Source organism: Musca autumnalis, unplaced genomic scaffold (genome assembly GCF_047663935.1).
Source record: "Musca autumnalis isolate F117 unplaced genomic scaffold, ASM4766393v1 scaffold_4, whole genome shotgun sequence".
Lineage (NCBI taxonomy): Eukaryota > Metazoa > Arthropoda > Insecta > Diptera > Muscidae > Musca > Musca autumnalis.
The window spans coordinates 193074951-193089849 of NW_027411977.1; the positions used below are offsets into that span (position 1 = coordinate 193074951).

Below are 14899 nucleotides of genomic sequence, written 5' to 3' on the forward strand. Positions count from 1 at the left end.
GTATAATGGGGATTTGAGTGAACGGATAGCGCTGGAATCTCTAAATTTGGAACTGAGATTACTGGTGGAGTTTAGTATTGTGGAAGTTTTGGAAATTCGTACATAGGGTACGAAAATTACTAAATAGCACTAAATTTGGTACAGTTTCGATTTGGGTGAACGGATAGAGCTTGATTCCTCAAATTTGGACTGAGGATCACTGATGAAGAGTAAGAAAGATGCACCAAAGGGTTTTTGGAAACTTGAGTGTACGAAAAGTACTAAATGGTACTAAATTTAGTACAATTTGGACTTGGGTGAACGGATAGAGCTGGATTCCTGAAATTTGGAATTGATATTACTGTTGGAGTGTAGGACTGGGGAAGTTTTGGAAATTCTTACTTATGTGAATGAAAAGTACTAAATGGTACTAAATTTGGGACAATGGGGATTTGGGTGAACGGATATAGTTGGAATCTCGAAATTTGGAATTGAGATTACTGGTGGGGTGTAGAATTGAGGTAGTTTTGAAAATTTGTACTTATGGGTACGAAAAGTACTAAATGGTACTAAATTTAGTACATTTTGGATTTGGGTGAACGTATATATGTAGCTGGAAACCTGAAATTTGGAATTAAGATTACTGTGAAGTGTAGGACTGAGATATGAGGGTGGTTTTGGAAATTCGTACTTATGTGTTCGAAAAGTACTAAATTTGGTACAATAGGGATTCCGGTGAACGGACAGAGCTGGAAACCTGAAATTTGAAATTGAGATTACTGTTGGAGCATAGGATTGGTGAAATTTTGGAAATTCGTATTTATGTGTATGGTACTAAATTTATTGCAATTTGGATTTGGGTGAACGGATAGAACTGGAATCCTGAATTTTAAGTATTTTAATTTTATTTATTTTAATTTAAAGTATGAATTTTAGTAAACGGAAAGAGTTAGAATTTGCAACCCGTTCGCGGTAGGCTATAGAGGTAGAATTTGGACTTGGGTGACGGATAGTGTTTGAGTCCTGAAATTTGAAATTAGGTTTACTATTGGAGTGTAGGACTGAGGTAGTAAAGGTACGAAAAGTACTAAGTGGAAGTGAAGTGAAGGATTAAGGTTGTTTTGGAAAATCGAATTGTACAGAATTTGGTACAATTTGTTACACAAAGTAAAGGGGTTTTTGGAAATTCATCGTAGAAAGGTACGAAAAGTGCTAAAGTGTACTAAATATGGAATCCATTGTATTAGGCAAACGCGAAGAGCTAGAATTCTGAAATTTTGAACGAGTGGTCATTGATGGAGAGTTAGGAAGATGTACCAAAGGGTATTTAGAAACTCGACCTGTAAGTGTACGAAAAGTACTAAAAGTTTCTAAATTTGGTACCAATTGCATATTTTCAATGGATAAAGCTAGAATCTTCAAATTTGGTATGGGAATCAAGGTTGGGAAATGGCGTTGAAATAAGGAAATGGTTTTGGAAGTTCGTATTTATGATTACGAGCAGTACTAAATTTGGATTTGGGTAAAGTTTTGAATTAAGATTACTGTAGGGGTGTAGGATTGAGATAGTTTTGGAAATTCGTACCTTTGGGTACGAAAAGTACTAAATGGTACTAAATTTGGTACAATTTGGATTTGGATGAACGGATAGAGCTGGAATTCTGAAATTTGGAACTAAGATTACTGCCGGACAGTAGAATTGAGGTAGTTTTGGAAATTCGTACTTATGGGTACAGAAAGCACTAAATTTGGTACAATTTGAATTTTAGTAAACGGATAGTGTTGGAATTAGGAATTAAGATTACTGTAGGAGTGTAGTCGAAGAGTAGGGTTCAGGTTGTTTTGAAAAAGCAAACTTATGGTTACGAAAAGCACTAAATGGTACTAAATTTAGTACAATTTGTATGTAGGTGAACGGATAGCGGTGGAATCCTGCAATTTGAAAGTACGGTTATTGCAGCCCTGTTGCGTTGAGGAAGTTTTGAAAATTGGTACGAAAATTCTATATTGTTCTAAATTTAGTACAATTTTAATTTGGTTTAACGGATAGAGTTTGAATCCTGATTACTACTAAAGTGAAGGATTGAAGTAGTTTTGGAAAATCTTACTTATGAGTACGAAGAGTTCGACTTGATACTAAGTTTGGTACAATTTGGAATTGGACGAACGGAAACAGCTGGAATCTTGAGATATGGAATTACTGTAATTATTATGGAATTTACTGTAATTATTTTGTATTAATGTCCGTGTATGGCTGACATATGTCGTCGAAATACGTACCATAAGTATACGAAAATTACTTAATGGTACTCAATTTGTTTTTGGGTGTAGGGACAGTGCTCGAATTTTTATTTTTTGGAGTTAGGGTGTGTATTGGTGTGCAACGTTGATCTCGCTGTTAATGTGTAAGGGTGAAAATCGAACTTAAGGGGTACGTACAGTACTAAGATAAAAATAAATATTTATTAAAATTGGTATTAGTGCGACCAAATTTTCAGTGTTTGTCATTTCCATATTATATATTGTTTATTTCTTTTTTTATATCCTTTCCGCATACGAAGTAGCGGGCATTTTGCTAGTAGTCCATATTTTAACTGGATGTAATACGAACCAAGGAATTAAACATCAACCTGATGGTTTAAGTACAGACACTTTCTCCTGTAGAGTCGAGCAAGGTAATCTACGAGGTTGTTGGTATCCAAAACTGGCGTAGACTACGAATATACCGCAGAGCTAATCCCAGAATCCCGCCTGGCCTAGATGCGGTGAAGACAGCAGTGAACCGGTTGAAGAAGAACAAGGCCACCATAGGAGCCGATGTTGACCTGTTGAAGATCGGAGGCGATATGTTTATAGGGTGTATGCACCAGCAAGTTAGCACCATCTGGCAGGAAGAACGCGTACCCGATAATTGGAATCTGAGTATCCTTGACCCATCTACAAAAAAAAAAAGTTTATCTCCTGTGTGCCCAAACTAGAAAGGCATAAGTCTTCTCCCTATTGCATATAAGGTAGTGTCTGGGATATTGTATGAACCGCAAAAGGTCAATAAAAAATTAGACCATATCAATGCGGCTTTAGACCAGACAAATCTACAATTGACCAGACATTTACCTAGTGGCAAATCCTGGAATGGACCCGAGAGATGCAGACACTTACCACCTGTTAGTCGATTATAAAACAGCCTTCTGCGGTCCTATACGTTTAAAAGTATTCCAAGCTGAGCAGTTTCGTTCCAAAAGAGGTTTCAGACAAGGAGGCAGCTTTTCGTGTGACCTCTGCAACATTCTGCTAGAAAATGTTATACGAGATGCAAACGTTAACAGAAATGAAACAATTTACACAAAAAAACACATGTTACTTGCTTATGACGAAAACGACACTGACATTATGGGTCGATCAGTAAATAAAGTAATACCTTTGAAAATTTCGACGGCTACTAAGACGGCTACTAAGCTAAATTACAATTTACAGTGCAAATGTATGGTTGCGAAGTAGATCAAGCAGTGCTTGCTGCGTTTGAGAGAAAAATTCTTCAAAACATCTACGGCCCACTATGCAGTGACGGTGAATATCGACGAGATAACACCACGTCACAGTGAACGTACTCAAGAATTGCAAGCAGCAAAATAACACATGTGCTGCCGACTAAACAATTAACAAACTGAAGTAAATTAACTTTATCATTATTGATTATCAGCCACTCTTTACTTTTCATTCATAGTGGCAAGGCACATAGCGCCGGAACGTAAATAAAAAAATAAAAGTGCGTAAAATCAACACGAAAAACGATTTTTATTATTTTGTTAATTGACAGAAACAGCGGTAAGAACAAGCCCCGAGATAGCTGTGAAGCGACAAACATGCAACTGACAAACGTAACACTAAATTAGTGTAATAAAACTGATGAAACAATGAGTATTGTAAAACGTTTAAAATCTAAACAAATTATAAAGACATAGCAAGAAAGAACAATTCAGAAAGTGCCATAACCCTTTCAGACCGTATACGCACAATTGCGCGGGTAAGATTAAATCAGTATAATTTCATCAATATTTGACATTATGTGATGAGATCGGCATAAAAACATAGTGTATGCCCTTTTTTTCATTAGTCTTTAAAAGATCCGTCATTAAATTTTGTCTTTTCATATTAATTTCGTTGTTCAAGTAGTGTACTTTTTGAAGTTGCAAATATCAGTCGAAAGGGTAAGTTTGGATATTAATTACAAATTATTTAAATTTGAGAATTCTGTATCAAATAATTATCGTCAGTAAAAATAAATAGTAAATATCGTGTGTAAAGTGTTAACTTCGAAATTTTTTGTGATTTTTTACATTTTTACGTCAAAACTATTTAAGGTACCACAATTGTGCGCGTTCGGACTAGATTATAAAAATATTTTTACTTTTTTGTTCTTGTTCTCAAGAAGATTAACAGAAGACGGAATCTTAGATCAGTTTTTAGATTAAGGTTTGGGACACTTTAGCGGTGATGATAAGTGCGTAGATGCAACTTGGGATTTACCCATAGCTGCAAACGATTTATCGGACCAGGAAAGCGTCAATAAAGAAGAGTCGAATGTTCTACCAGAGACAATAGGAAATGTAAGTCAACCAGAGCGCCGAATACTCGCCCTAATTCGCTCGAATTCCACTCGCGAGTGAAACTCTTCTTGAATCCGAGCAAGTTGAGGGGGGCAAATTGCCCTCTTTCCCCACCCAAACAAAAAATTACCCCATCCTCAAATAAACTTGCCCCACGTCCACCAAAAAAATTGCACCCAAAAAAACTTACAGACTCCTCCCAAATTTTCACACGCGAGTAAATCTGAGCTCTGAAGTCAACTGGCAATAGTCGTGATATTTCTGTGAAACAGTCAATTTGAGACTCAGTTGGAAAATTTGTGCGGCTGAGAAGACAATCAAATGTAGTTTGGAAATAAATCTATTACTTGAGCGTGTGGGACCTACTTGTAGAGATATTCTACGAAAATGTAATGCTAATTACTTAATAGATGAGCAAATGATACCAGTTACTGGTCGGTGCCCCGTTATATAAAGCCTTCCATATAAGCCTAGAGGAGTAGAATTAAAAAAACGAAGTTTTAACAACTACTGAGGGGCTCGTCCTTGATTTTAAAATTTTACAGGGCTAAACTTCAACAGTTTCAAATATGAATTTAATCTTAGGATCAGGCTTTGTTTTTCGTTGTTCATTTTTAAACACTTCCTGAAACTCCCTTATTTCACGACAATACCACTACTACAAGATCAGTTGAATTGTGAAATCTTTTCTACTTGTACAATGAAGAAGAACATAATAAAAATGTATACGAATGAAGAGCACATACAGAGGGGTGATGTGAAAAATTCTGTCATAGTGAATAAAATATTGTCGTTGTTCAGTGGAAGGATTCAAGTCCGTAGTTCTTGCATATTCAGCGTAGGACTGTAAACACGTGAGCCGCCGAAAGAAGAAGCGCTGGGAAAAAAGAGAAAATGTATGTTGAAGTTCTACGGTACAGAATCGAGAAGGAATACAAAAACTGTATGGGTGACATTGATATTTGCTATCAATTAAGGGAATCATACGGGTCAGCTTTTAAAACCCAAAAATGTACTTTAAAAGTATTCATCAATTTCATTGTCCTTGCTTGATACAGTGCATGGATGCAATATCGTGATAGTTGCAAAATGAACACCCAACTTTGGAAAGATACCCATGACTTTACTAAGGTTTAGATTGGCGTTACTAAACAACTAACACCTATAGATAAATAAGAAATATTGAGTATAAATCTGAGGGTGAGGATGAAGAAGAATGTTGCCCAAACTAACGTTCATCCGAACAGCCACGTAAAAACAAAAGATTTAACTATCCGTCAAACTCTGACCCCTTGAACATGATTTGCCGTCAGCAAGATGCTGCCGACGTGTAGGGTGGAACGTGAACTTATTACTCATATAGTAAATTATATTTATGTTTAAGTAAAAAACAAATCTGTTTCTTTAAGTATTACAATGAAAAATACAAATAAATAATATTGTTTCAAAGAAATAGATTTTTTTATTTTAAAATTAAACCGGACTGCAACAATTGTGTGTATCCTGAAAAATAAGGATTAAGGGTCTTAGTGACGAAACTTATTTACTTAAAATGTTTTGTGTATACAGAAACGACAAAATTCAAAAAATCAGATAAATCGGTCACTAGGATAGGCTATAGGTCGGAAAGGGATAACACAAAGTAAAGATCATAAAATAGTGAAAAAGAAAACAAATTTCGAATCTGATGTTAAGTGACATGGATATATTAATTACGAAAGTTGAAACTATGGGGCCAATAATTATAGTATAATTACTTACCAAAACGTTAAAATATCAACCAATATTCTTGAAACTACATAATATTATTCCTTTACTGTCATAAAAATAATTTTTAACAGGGCAAATATCTTAAATAATAATTAATTTATTGATTACAGGTAATTTGGGCCCTATAATAAAGCTTATATAAAAATCTTTTATACCCTCCACCATAGTATGGAGGGTATATTAAGTTTGTTTTTCCATTTGTAACGCATTGAAATACTCATTTGCGACCCTATAAAGTATATATATTCTTGATCAGGGTAAAATTCTGAGTCGATCTGTGTCCGTCCGTCCGTCTGTGGTAATCACTCTAGCATCCACAAAAATGGAGATAGAACGTTGCAATTTTGGGAAAATGCGTATTTTGTTTGCAGGCAGGTCAAGTTCGATGATGGGCTATATCGGTCCACGTTTTGGTATAGCCCCCATATAACGGTACCCCCCGATTTACGGTATTTTGCCGTTTTTAGCTACATTTTCAGACCGATTTAGATATAATTTGACATTTAGCGTTCTTAAGTGTCAATAAACGTATATAACAAAAGTTGTGGAAATCGGTCCACGTTTTGGTATAGCCCCCATATAACGGTACCCCCCGATTTACGGTATTTTGACGTTTTTAGCTACATTTTCAGACCGATTTAGCTATAATTTGACATTTAGGGCTATTAAGTGTCAATAAACTTATATAACAAAAGTTGTGGACATAGGTCTACGTTTTGGTATAGCCCCCATATAACGGTACCCCCCGATTTACGGTATTTTGACCTTTTTAGCTACATTTTCCGACCGATGTAGCTATAATTTGACATTTAGGGTTCTTAAGTGTCGATAAACTTATATAACAAAAGTCGTGGAAATCGGTCCACGTTTTGGTATAGCCCCCATATAACGGTACACCCCGATTTACGGTATTTTGGCGTTTTAAGTCACATTTCTAGACGGAATTAGCTATAATTTGATATTTAGGGTTCTTAGTGAGTTCTTAGCTACTTACTTACTTACTTAGCTGACCGTATTTATACGCCTTTTTAGCGGGTTCATCATCACTCATTCTTATAACATGGCCTAGCCATCGCAATCGTTGTATCTCGATTTGTTCAACTACATTGATGTCATTGTATAGTTGGTACAGCTCGTTTTTCATACGACGCACAGTGGTGCCGCTTCTTTGTAAACGTGGACAAAAATAGAGAGAGTTGATCTAGATTGATGAATTTTTGTACAATTACTTTTGACGGCATAGGAATGAAAAATTCCAACTTTTGTCCATATCGGTTCAGATTTGGATATAGCCCCCATATATATCATTTTCCGATTTTGCTGTAACTCGGTGAATTTTTATTGAATGGCCTTCAAATTTAATATGCGATATTTTCTTAGACCGCTAATTAGTTTTACCGATTCTAACAAAAATCGGTTTAGATTTGTATATAGCCGCCATATATATCTTTCCCCGATTTTGCTATAACTCGAAATTTTTATTGAATAGCCTTATAATTTTGTATGCGATATTTTCATAGACCACTGACTAGTTTTACCGATTTAAGCAAAAATAATTTTGCATTTTGACTTTACAATGGACCAACTATCTCCTTGCAAAAAATGTTCAATATAGATCCACGTTTAGCTATAGACCCCATATAAAGGTACCATCCGATTTTCGGCATTTTGAACTATTTAAGCCAAATTTTCGAACCGATTTGGTTGTAATTCTGTATTTTCACTTCTTAGTGAACAAAATACCTCCTTGCAAAAAATGTTCGATATAGATCCACACTTTGTTATAGTCCCCCTCTCTATAATGGTACATCCAAGTTTTAGTCGTTTTGTCGATTAAAGAAAAATATTCATATCAAAACAAGTAAGAAAAGTCTATAGTCGGACGGAGCCGACCATGGGATACCCTATACCACTATCCCTGGACAATCGCTCTCCACGGAACTTCTTTTCAATGATTGTGAAAATTTAATTATCAAATATCAGAGATGTAATGTATAATACTTATGACCAAAACCAAAAAGTTATCTAGCATGACAAAGACATTTTTGTAGCAGGAAAGGAAAATTTAGTTCACACAAACTAAAATGTAATGAAACCCACTTATGTAGTACTACTGCTTCCGTTGTTTAACCGCTACGTTATTGAAATTTTTACAAATTTCACACAAAAGTTTCAGTCCATTTAACCCGCTAAGTATTATCTGATCTTCACGTTGGTTTGTACGCTTCTTCTTCATCATAAACTCAAACTTTGTTTAAAATTTTGCGGGTTATTATTTTGACCTACAGAGCCACTACAAAAATGGTTAAAATTTTGTTTTTGGTCCATTTCATCACCAAAACCTAATCATTTCTATTCTGGCCCGAACACAATCTCCTTAAAAAATTCGTTACAATCGGTCCATAATTGCGGCCTTAAGCTTGTTTACAATTTTTAATGGACGGACACACACCGCTAAATCGCTTTATCTCGTCGAGATATGAATTTTGGCATACCAAATAAGGGGTCTAGGACGAATATTTCGTGATGTTACATAAACTATTGGAGAGACAATATCGACGCCTCCAAATAATAGTATGCTAAGTCGACTTAGCATGTTTTCAAGTTCTTTACATTTTTATATTTAACGTCCTTTAACTTAAATTCTGTCAAATTTTGGTAATGATCGGACAATCCGAACAAAAGTTATTAACAAATATTTACTTAGCATAGTACTGAAGGTCAAAGAAATTTCCAAACTTTTAGAGCTTGTCCTGCAAAACTCGCTTTTCAGAATTAGCAAACTATTATTTGGTGGTGTCGAACGTCCTTTAACTTAAATTCTGTCTAATTTTGGTAATGATCGGACAATCCGAACAGAAGTTATTAACAAATATTTACTTAACATAGTACTGAAGGTCAAAAAATTTTCCAAACTTTGAGAGCTTCTCCTGCAAAACTCACTTTTTAGACTTAGCATACTATTATTTGGAGGTATCGATATGTAGCATGGTATAAAAATGTGGTTCTCTACACAGAACCCAATATATATTAGGCAGTAGGCCCGTTATCTAGCAAACACTTTATTGCAATTTACATCAGAGGAAAGGTCAGTAGTTTTTTTCCATATGTAGGTTACTTTGCGAAATATATATGTCCTCAAGGAATTAAAATATCGACCAAAAATAAAATTTGTATATTTTTCATACAAAAGTAATGGTCCGTTTCACCCGCTAAAGAATATCAGATCATCATTCAAAATTGTAGGCATCTTTTTCGACCTATACTCTTACCGGGTGCAAAATTTCGTGACTATTGATGTATAATTGCGACTTCTAGCGAGTTTATTATTACACTACAAACAAATAACGGAATGTATTAGGCTGTAACTCTGTTATCTGATCATGCACACCAACATAATTGGCATCAATTGAAAGGTCAAGCGTTCCACTTTCAAGTATATCTCACTTGTCCGGAATGTCACTTCCAGGAATTAAGATATAAGCTGTATATTAAAATTTTCCACAATTTTCACACAAAAGTTTTGGTCCATTTAACCCTCTAAATATTATCCGATCGCCATCTCAAATTGCAAGATTCTCCTTTGTGATATACTCTTACCTTATTTAAAATTACGCGTTTATCGGACTATTATTGAGACCTACAGAGCCGCTACAAAATTGGATAAATATTATGTTTTTGGTCCATTTCACCCGCTAAAAATTTCACGATCATCACCAATAAGAATAGGGATCTATTCTGATCTGAACCCGACCTCCATACAAAATTTCGTGACGATCGGTCCATAATTGCGGCCTGGAGCGTGGACAGACGGACGGACTGACGGACGGACACACATCTCAAAATCGGTTTATCTCGTCGATATATGAAGAATGGTATACCACATTGGGGGTCTCCGACGAATATTTCGCGGTGTTACATGAATTTTTACCAAAACAAACTTATAATACCCTTTTCCACATTGTGGTATGGGGTATAAAAATGTCTCTTACCGAGGTGCTAAACTTTTATTTTCAGTTATATGTATAAAAAATAAACATATGATGTGAAGTAAACTAAATCCATTAATTTCGAATTTTGTTGTTTGCTGAGAACAATGTTCGTACTCGTACATTCCATTTTTACATATAGAGGTGCGTGCTTTTACAGGCGGGGCGTGCGCTTTATAATGGAAATAACATACAGGGTGGCAGGTAGGGGCAGCTGGATTTCTTTTCACCGTAAACTAGAGACTTTCCCCTGTATTTAAAAAAAATACGGGCTTGCCCTTACGGGGCCTTCATTAGTAAAACTCAACAAAAATTTATAGTAATGATATTAAAAATAGCACAAAAAGTGATTTACAAAGAATTTATTTCTAAGGAAGTTAGAAAACGAATTATGAATTTGTTTCTTCGTAAAAATATTGTCAATGCCATCAAATATAAGTGTGATTTTGAAAATTGTACATTTACCTCTCCAATTTTTTATAATTTCACTTATAAGCTTTGAATGCTTTGCAGATCTATTTTACGTTTTTAAGGCACCACATACAAATCTCAACTTCTTCGACCTAACTTGGCATATTACCGCTGTAAATTGGGAAAAATAATACTGGATATTAACAATTTAATGTGTTTAGAGAATATTTATTTCAATTACAAACAAATTTCACGCCATACATTTTTCGATTTTTGTCCACGGGCGGAACCACAGTGCGACGCCGATATTCGCCGTCAACACAGATTGGCCCGTAGATCTTTCGAAGAATTTTTCTCTCGAACACACCAAGCACTGCCTTATCTGCTTGAGCAAGTACCCATGCTTCGGAACCATACATTAGCACGGGTAGTATCAGTGTTTTGTAAAGTGTTACTTTTGTTTGACGAGAGATGGCTTTATTCCTAAACTGCTTACTCAGCCCAAAGTAGCATCTGTTAGCCAACACTATTCCTCTTCGTATTTCACAACTGATGTTATTTGTTGTGTTTATGGCGGTGCCGAGGTAGACAAAGTCCTTTAATACCTCAAAATTGTAGGTACCAACATTCACAAATGGTGCGGGGTTTGTGGTAATATTACGCATCGATACCATCAACTTGGTTTTTTCGCCGTTTACAGCCAGACCAAATTTAGCAGATTCGACTTTTGTAAAGGTGTCAGTTACTTCCTTTACCGATCGACCCATGATGTCAATGCCAGTAACTTAGCTATAACTTGATATTTAGGGTTCTTAGTGACCAAAAAACTTATATTCGAAAAAATTATGAATATAGGTTCATGTTTTGGTATAGTCCCATATAACGGTACCTCCCGATTTTCTGTATTTTGAGAAGTTTTAACCGAATTATCTTTAATTTGAACATTTGACATTTGAAATTTTTAGTGGTCACCACACCTCTCCACCAAAAATTGTCAAGAAAGGTAGATGTATTGATAAAGCCCCCATATAAAAGTACCTCCCGATTTTCAGTAATTTGATGATTTTAGCTACAATATTTAACCGAACTAGCAGTAATTTGACATTTAAAGTTCTTAGTGGTCACAACACCTCTCCTTTAAAAATTGTCAACATAGGTCCATGTTCGGATATAGCTCCCATATAACGGTACCTCCCTATTTTCAGTAATTTGGCAAATTTTAGCTACAATTTTTAACCGAACTAACTGTAATTTGACATTTGAAGGTTGTAGTGGTCACCACACATCTGCATCAAAAATTTTCAACATAGCCCCAATATATCGATACTTCCCGATTTTCGGTACTTTGAGGATTTTACTTAAAATGTTTAACCGAACGTAGGTCCATGTTTTGGTATAGCCCCAAAACAAACCTCCCGATTTTCCGTACCTTAGCTTTATTTTTTGGAGAACTTTCTGTAATTGGAAATTTAAAAGCCAACAAAAATTCTGCAACACAAATTGTTCATTTAGGTTCATATTTTCGTATAGCCCATATACCTCCGAAGCTGGCTGTTAATGACATTTGAAGTTCCCACGTTATGTACCGATTTTCGGTATTTTGAGGATTCTAGCTACAATTTTTAACCAAATAAGGAGTTATTTGACATTAAAGGCTCCCATCAAAAACTGTCAACATAGGTAACCCCTATATAACGGTACCTCCCAATTTCTGGCCCACCAAAAATTGTCAACATACATAGTTAGATATAGACACCATAAAAAAGGGCCTCCCGAATGAAGCATTTTATGTACATTATCTGACATTTTAACGTACCCACTTAAAGTTGGGGACAGGAATGAAAACTAATTATTCCATTTTAGTTCAGAATATTTTATGGTGGAGGGTATGAAAAGTTCGGCCCGGCCGAACTTAACGCTTTTTTACTTGTTTATACCATCCAACATAATATGAAGGGTATACTTAAATTTGTAACACATCGAAATATTCGTCGGAGACCCTATAAAGTATATATATTCTTGATTAGCATAAAATTCTAAGGCGATATAACTATGTCCGTCCGTCTGTTGAAATCAAGATACAGCTCGCAATTTTTAAGATAGTACGGAATTTAGTACAGAAGTTTTTATTATTCCTAGGATGATTGGTATTGAAAATGGGCTACATCGGTCCACGTTTTGATATTGCCCCCATAGTACGATACCTCTCGATTTTCTTCGTTGAGGCTATAAATCGTTCCACATGGAAGTTGTCGGTATAAGACCAAGCCTTTATATACCCACCATAGAACGATACCTTCCGATTTTTGGTATTTTGAAGGTTTTAGCCTCATTATAACACTGAAATAGCTGAAATTTGGTATTTAGTCTTCGTTGGGGGCGTAAAACTTTCCACCTGAAGTTTGTCGATATAGATCAACGTTTTCGTATTGCTCCCATAGAACTTTACCTCCCGATTTTCGGTATTTTGAAGGTAGTGACCTCATTCTCCCAACGAAATGGCTAAAATTTGGTATTTAGTCTTCGTCGGTGGTATAAAACTATCCACCTGAAATCTTCATATATGCCCATAGAACAGTATCTCTTGATTTTCGGTATTTATTTTGAAGATTGTGGCCTCAATGTCCCACCGAAACTGCTGAATTTTTTATTTATAAAAGATACCAAATGACATTTTTCTTTATTGCTCCACGACTTCATATAGCCTCGGCATAGTGGTTCAGCATCGTTTTTTCCTGGTCAAAATTCTGTAACTTTTGAACGGATAGAGCTATTTTCATAATTATTTTTTGTTAAACAGATAACACAATCAGTTTTCAGATAATTTATAAGCGGTCAAATTCGGTCTGTTAGTAGCAGAGAAACCCAAGGTGAAAAGTAAACTTTTGAGTCTTTTTACTACTTTTCTTCAAATTTATTTTCAGCTGGGCTAACTTTAAAAATAACAAGTGAGAAAAGGCTATAGTCGGTACGGGGCCGACTATGTGATACCCTACACCACTATCTCAGAGCATAATCTTTTCACTTGAAAACATTTATTTTAGGGATATACGAAAGTTTTCACCTATCTGGCTTTTATACCAAATGACTTAAGGCGAACTGAACCAAAATAATTAAATACTATCGATATCACCAACATCAATATGTTCTGTTAGAAAATGTTCGTGACGATCCGATCAAAATTGCGACCTGTAGCGTGATTTAAAAAAAAATTGATAAATGGGATGTATTACCGACTATTGCGATATCTCCGTTATTTGGTCATCTACGCCGACCTAGTTTGCATCATTGTAAAGACGGAATCTTCTACTTTCATTGCCAAGCTTTGCTTTTGGAAAGTCCCAAACCAAAACTGTGATATTCGTCATTATAATTAAAATCGCAAAAATGAAAATTTGGGTTTTATTTGCGACTATTGTGATATCTTCCTACTTTACATCATTAGAAAGGTGATATTTTCTACTTTCATTGTCAGGTATACCCCATCCCCAAATTCGTGACGATCCGATCAAAATTGCGACCTGTAGCGTGATTACAAGGTTTAGATGGACAGACGCTCGGACGGACGCACATAGCCAGATAGACTCAGCTCGTCTACGACCATTATTTCGATGCGTTACACACTTTTTGGCCAAAACCAACTTATAATACCTTCCCCACATAGTGGTGTAGGGTATAAAAAGTAAACACACATCACAACAAATTTGCCAAAGTGAATCTAAAATAGACACATATCACGGTGGACGATTTGTTTGTTGTTATTTTCGACAAACTATCAACATAGTTATGACGATTCTCTGCATTGTGGAGACGCATAACAGTGGCAGTTGTTAATTTGGTTTGCATATGCGGCTACGATAGTTTTTGGATGTTTCTGTTGAATTCGCATTTAATTGAATTCGTCGGTCACATTTATTCTTGAGCTCGAGTCGCCATAAAATTGGGGAAGAGTTCTTTGCTTCAATGCAAAGAACTAAGAGAACTGATGACTCCAAGTGGCGTTGGATGAAACTAGTACTCTCTGCCCTTCCCTAAAGTAAATCAATTTTAACTATACCCACTTTAAAAACATGTTGTTTTTAAAATTAGAAAACAACAAATCTGCTATTTAGCTGGGCTTACTTTAAATATAAAAAGTAAACA

The 14899-nt window shown here is 35.5% G+C and overlaps 1 protein-coding gene across 10 annotated transcripts in view; it reads left to right on the top strand.

Annotated features, from left to right (window-relative positions):
- Positions 1 to 3667: 3667 nt before the first annotated feature.
- The window catches only part of LOC141401433 (protein phosphatase 1 regulatory subunit 16A-like), a 73698-nt gene continuing 62466 nt past the window's right edge, over positions 3668 to 14899 (top strand). For 3 of the 10 annotated variants that reach the window (XM_073981674.1, XM_073981677.1, XM_073981684.1), the window contains exon 1: positions 3681 to 3804. The gene's annotated coding sequence lies outside the window, so the exon portion shown is untranslated. Of the gene's footprint in view, positions 4004 to 4152; positions 4188 to 14899 lie in introns of all 10 variants that reach the window. The other 7 variants (XM_073981679.1, XM_073981687.1, XM_073981685.1 and 4 more) reach the window with 6 other exon arrangements.